The sequence below is a fragment of the Porites lutea genome, chromosome 12 (assembly GCF_958299795.1).
Source record: "Porites lutea chromosome 12, jaPorLute2.1, whole genome shotgun sequence".
NCBI lineage: Eukaryota > Metazoa > Cnidaria > Anthozoa > Scleractinia > Poritidae > Porites > Porites lutea.
In genome coordinates, this window is record NC_133212.1 from 16,160,290 (window position 1) to 16,167,001 (window position 6,712).

Consider the following 6,712-nt stretch of genomic DNA (forward strand, 5'->3'; position numbering starts at 1 on the left):
CTGTTTGCCAAAACGAGAAAGGTTTCTTAAATCCTGCTTCTGACGAGAGTTCCACATACCACACATTTTAAAATTAAACTACAAATCTCTCAAGATGAGAATATGAAAGTTATATTTCATTGCTTTAAAGAATGAATGCCAAAATACTAGCTAACTCATTGTGCCACTGAAAGAGATTGAAGCCAGATATATCGCAGATCAAAATTTACCTCGGTAAAATATTATTCTCCATTTTTTCTGGGAATAGCGAGGACTACGAATACAAGTTTGAGACAAAAATAAATAACTATTAGGGTAAAAATCCGCATGGAAAAAACTTTATTATCGGTACAGTTTATCGTCCTCCTTCTGCTAATTTGCATGAATTCCTGGAATCTTTTCACCAATTGCTTCATCGGGTAACCAGGGACAATAAAATGTGTTACATAATGGGTGATTTCAATTTAGACCTTCTTAACACTGATTTGCATTCAGCTACGAATGAGTTTATTAATGCGTTATTTTCTCATTTTCTTTACCCGCTAATTTCGAGACCAACTCGACTTACTTCGTACAGCGCCACCCTGATTGATAATATTTTTACTAACAATATTTCTGCCTTGTGTGACAATGGACTCATTATTAATGATCTGTCCGACCATTTACCAATCTTCACACTCTGTTACACTGATGCTCATTCTTCAACAATTAAGCCTAAGGAAAGTGTTGCCATTCGCAACTTCTCTAGTCAGAATATTAATGCATTTAACAACCTTTTGTGTGAATTCGATTGGAATTCTCTAATTTATGCTGATGCTAACGCCGCTTACAAAGTAAAGTACATGTAAGTAACAACAGGTCAAACAGTGACTATTATCCTCAGGATATTCCTTTGCACTCTAGGATAGTCAATAAAATTGGCTAAAAATTGGGATACAGAAAAATTAAAGTTATCTGAAAAGTTTAAGTGTCGAGTATCACTTTAAGAGCGAATGCATAGAAAAATCGAGCAAACCGTGGCCACAGCTCAAAACCTAACCTACCCTCATTTTAAGTCTGTAATAAGGTTTTAATGAATTTATAACACTGCTGAGGTTTAAATTTCAAAATGCGGCCGAATTTGGGAATTATTTGCGATTTTTGATGTCAACGGTCTGCGGGCCTAAAATTAGCCGCCGAACACGGCAATATAGCCTAGCGACAGAAATGAGCTGACTTTCATAAACGAGCGAATATGTTGGTAATCTTCCACTTAAATCTCAAAAAACAGATGTTAACAATTTCTAAACAGCACATTTTTTTAGATTTGGAGAATAAAATATCGACGAACGAGCACAATTTTGAACGTAATTTGCATAATGCTTATAAATACAACAATTTACCGCTAAAACAAAAATCGAATTTTCTATATGGGGGAATTCTCCAAATCACCCCAAATTGCGCTTACTACCTAATGAGATATAGTACTTCAACACTATCTGAAAGTTAGTCTGGTGTTCTTGCGAACGCTTGTAAAATAGATTGATTATTTTGAGGTCATTTTGCCCCAAACAACCGCTAACTGACCCCAGGGTCAGTTGACACGTGCACGTCACCTTAGTTTTATGCATCGATTTGAGCTCGTTAAAAGGGAGAAACTAACAAGATTCTTTTAATATGTACCTGTTTTAATGAAATACACGCAATCTTCAAAAGGAGAGGCCGTTCAATGGGTAATTTCTGTTCTTGAGATCTTGTAGATTGCAGCATGGCGTCTGCGAGTGGACCTGAGTCTTGGTCTGTTTTCCCGTGACTGCGAAATCAGAATAACATCATGAAATAATTCTCGCTCGAACCTTCGTAAACGAATCAGCTTTGCAGTGCCTTACCTGAGATAAAAAGTGGACCGAAAAGAAAAACATTCTATTGCAATTTGGATCCTTTGCAGCACGTAGCGTATTTGCTAAGCGTCGGATAAGCGGCGATTGTATCAATGACTTTTAATTAGTTACTCACCTCCGATTGCGTGACCAGGCAGTTATCGATTGTCTCCTGCGAAAAATAAGCGCACGGGAAACTAAAGCTTTCGGGATACAGTAAATTCATTTTCCTGTATGACCAGGTGTCCTTTTGTCCTATTTTAAAAGCGGTTAACTAAGATGATTAGCAAAGATACTGTCCCACTTTTAAGAATGGTACAGTAACTGAATGTTCTGTTCCTCTGATTTTACCCCCAACCCCGGAGTGTTCAGAAGATATTTGCACTACGCATGAAAGGCAAATGGATTAAATTTTAAGGTTCAAGGCGGTTTTAAGGCATGGGTAACTAGTGGATTAGTCAGAAATGTCATAAGGTGCATTGAACAGCAACAGGTGCAGCAAACATTATTTTTTTACTTTTTTACCCCAAAAGTTTTTTCCGTTCAATTCTTATCTATGAGATCTAAACTTAGTTAAATTTCTGTAATTTGTTGTAAAATGCAATTCTGGAAACAACTAAGTATTTAATTTTGCGTAAAAGCTACATGAAATTGTACTGTTTAGCCATAAATCATTAACAAGAGAAAGCATTATGATGTCTCTTTTCAAGTCTAGTAGGACTTAAGCAATGGCATTGCTTAAGTCCTAGTAGTTGTTCTCCATGTCTGCTAAGGAGGAAATAGTTTGCTCTTTTCAAGAAATTGTTCTTGACCATTGCGGTTTCAAACCAAGGATAGCAAGTCTGTCGCGGTCATATACTGCTACTTCAGTGCAAACGAAGCATAGGCGCACAAGTCAGCGCTTGCGTTTAGTCAGGTGCCGAAAATGAAGTGGAAACTTAACCCCAAGGGCGTCCATGTTCGCTCCGGCTCGAAAAGGTAGAATCAGTTGTGCAGTAAAAAGTAATGCGAAAAACCTGCGGGGGCTGGTGAAAGAAAGGCGTCTTATTTTTCTTTGGCTTGTTCTATTTTCGCGACGTGGTACAGGCAACGAAATACTGACAAGCTCAGTATATGTCTTCACCACCGAGAGTCACTTCCCCTTAGCCGGACACGCCCCTCACGTATCATGTTTCGTTCCTAAAGTTATTTCAAAGCACAGAACCAAACCTAATCAGCGGCCGAAGGCAGAAATGGGGATGAGCAAACGGATGTCACAGCATATTTTGCAGGAAACTGGTATAATTGTGCCTATCGGCTCAGGAACGATTGATTACTACTAGAATTAATATCAGGGTCAGAATGTGAGTGCTACAATGGGAGGGAAGGAAGAAAAGGAAACCGCCGCGCACACCTGTTAAACTTTCTCGTCCTGACGGTTTCAAAGAAGGGCGTCGTGGCTGCTATTTAATTTACAGTGTCTGTTACAGGTGTCGAATTAATCTTACAGCAACTGGAAACGTGGCCACGCCTGCTGAAACTGAGATTGCTTGTAGGATGAACGGCTATAGTTTGGTATATTCACGAGCGCGTTTTGTCCAGTGAACTGAGTGTAGTTCGGGGAACGTTTGCTTTCTTTAGGGAGGGGGGGGGTATATTTGTTGATATCAGAAGTTCTGGCCTGGATAGAGTCGTTGTAAAGCTATTTTTTGCTTCGGAGTATCGGTTTACCGGAAGCTGAGCAAGGAAAATCAATCGTGCATTTATGGAATAATAATAGAGATTCTCATGGTCTAACAGTGCGAACATTAGACTTCTGGTAAGGTGGCAACGATCAAGGCCCGCATTATAATTCACGATAATTGAAGGTCATGATGTGGAAAAAGCGACTGAAATGGTGGATGCCATGCAATCCTCTCGGGTAGGGGCGGCGTACCTGGCCTTAACGGTTGCCCCTGCGACAGAAAGCAAGCATGCCCAGATTGTCCACGGGTTGCTAAATGAGACCGTCCCTTTCTTAGTACCCGTTCCCTGTCTTATAATTAGACCTGGGCAAATTTCTCGAGATTACACCAGCATTTTGGGCTTAAAGCTTCCAAAGTCCAACAATAATAGCGCATGTTCGCGACGGTTTTTTAAGTCAGTCAAGTTCTTAAACCAGGCCTTAAACGGCCAGTTTTAAGTGTCGATAACAGTTAAAAAGTCATACAAGCCTCATGCAAAAGACAGTGGAAAGGAAATGCACATCGGTGATGGGGAAAAAGGAGTAGCCCACAGTTATTTAGGGTGGATCTTTCGAAACATTCTTGTACCTTTGGAAAGATATGCATTGTTTAAAGTTTTAGACAAACCAAGTGTAAATTTATAGTAACAAACTGTTAAATATACATCAGCAAGACTTTTGCGAATCCTACGTTTCGCTGGAGACTATCGTTTACTGGCTAGTCACGCAATCAAAGGTAACGTACTTTCCCACGTTTGTTTACTCACCAATCGCTCAGCAATATACTGCGTTCCACAAAGAAAAGAAATGTTTTGCTATTCGGCCCACTTTTTATCTCAGGTAAGGCACCGCAAAGCTGATTCACTTACGAAGATTCAAGGGAGAATTATTTCTGGATGTTATTCTGATTTCGCAGTCACGGGAAAACAGACCTAGACTCAGACGCAGACGCAGACGCCATGCTGCAATCTACAAGATCTCAAGAACAGAAATTACCCATTGAACGGCCTCTCCTTTTGAAGATTGCGTGTATTTCATTAAAACAGGTACATATTAAAAGAATCTTGTTAGTTTCTCCCTTTTAACGAGCTCAAATCGATGCATAAAACTAAGGTGACGTGCACGTGTCAATTGACCCTGGGGTCAATTAGCGGTTGTTTTTGGCAAAATAACATCAAAATAATCAATCTATTTTACAAGCGTTCACGAGAACACCAGACTAACTTTCAGATAATGCTGAAGTGTGACGCGTCAGATCAGAGGAGACTCTAAGTTGAGAGATAAGCCGATTGCGCTACTGCGACCCAAGGTAGTTTGGGATATGAAAAATAGTTATGAAATGATGCACTAGTTTAGGGACAAGATTGGGCTTGCAAGTTCGTGACTTTTCGGCTTGTTTCAACTATTTCACGAAATGAGACCGGACTACTTCGTGATATCTTGAGATCACTTCGAGTTTAGTCTTTAATTACTCGAGGAATAAATAGAGGATATTTCGTGGCCGCGCAGAGACACGAAATTTCTCTTCGAGTGTTGAAAAACATTTCACGAGTGAGCCCTCCCTTCGAACTGTTTTATGATGAATTTAAAGTTACAAAATGCTGCAAAAAGACATTTTGTCTTTGTTGAGTGTTACGTACTAAAATTGCTTTCATGCGTTGCGTGACTTTCACGAACGTTCTCTACGTTTTTGGATTTGCTATAAATAATTAATTAGGGCATGTTTACATTTCAGCATGAGTCAACAGATTTGCATCAGTTACTGAAATCATAAAATATGTCGAAAAGCTACTAAGTATTCGCCTGCTGTTTAGTATTTTCTAGAACCTTATGTCAAACGGTATACAAGTTCCAAGCGAATTCTTTTGAAGAACTAAGTTTTTTCCCACGGGCTGGACTGCTGTGTTTAGGCAAGTGTGACGAAGGTCGATTTTCGGGTATTGTGTTTACAAGTTCGCGGAAGCCGTAAGATATCTGAAGTTCAAGTGAGAGTTTGTTATTATTGGTAGAGGCTGTTTAGTTTTACTCAAAGTTCAAGTCAAGTTTGTGTTGGTGGATGCCGTGTTTTAAAGCTCTGTAAAGGCTATGTTCCTTTGGTGTTAAACTTCCTTGTGTTAATCCGACATCCCTGCGTGCTGATAGTCGGTGAATAATTATCCTCAAAACATTCGAACTCGTGACTTTGAGTTTTAGCCAATTCCATGCTCAACGTAATTGACTCCTTACCCCTGCCTTACATATCTTTAATCAGTACATGAGACTGCTATGCTGTTTTTGAAGCCTGATGTGACTAAGAAAAATTCAGAAAATTTAGAATTGTTTTTTTAGAAGGATTTGTATGGAGTCATCAGAGCATAACTGGGCTAATATCTCGGAGACAATTTGTCCCGAAATGCTAGTTTTTGGCAAGTAGGCCTCTTGGATGTTGCTCTTTTCAGAATATCCTGACAAATCCCATAATTTCACAAATTAACACCTTACTCTTGCCATATTTGATTTCTTACTATTCCTCCGCATTTACAATTAATTAGTTCCACAACCACGACGCCGAAGTGTACGCTCCGTAGCGTCTTGTTTTGTTCTAAGCTTGCGAGCGGGCAGAACCCTCCAAATCCTGCAGTCTGATTGGTTCCGAGAGCGAGCGATTTTTTACGATCTTGCCCACTAACCCGGGCGGAGTCGTTGCCAGCTTCATTCACAAGTTTGTTTGTTGTTTGTGAATGAGCAAAACCGGTGATTTTTAACCATTTTTCTTTTAAAACTTGCGCTATTATTAGCGTTAGCTAGGGAAAAGTGAATTTTCTTACTCAGACAAAACATCTGAAGGGAGAATCAAGCAAGTCAGCCAGGAAAACCGCTAAAGTAAAGCAAAACAGGCGGCTCGTGATGTCGCTTCACTAGCTTTTAAACCTACGCTGTAAGTACTTCAATCTTGCTCTTATCCACCGTCTATTCGACATTTTTTCTCTGGTTGTAGGTTTGTTTTCCATTTTTGCTGTCTAAATTTAGATTCTGCCGTTTTTCATTGAATTTTGACTCGCTAGTTTTGTACTTTTCAGAGAAGGTTGTTGTCGATGATCATCATGCATTTAGCTTTCAATCTTGAATAAACAACACGAACAACTTTTCCAGCAGTCAGTTTTGCCGTTTTTATTTCTTTGTTTATATAATT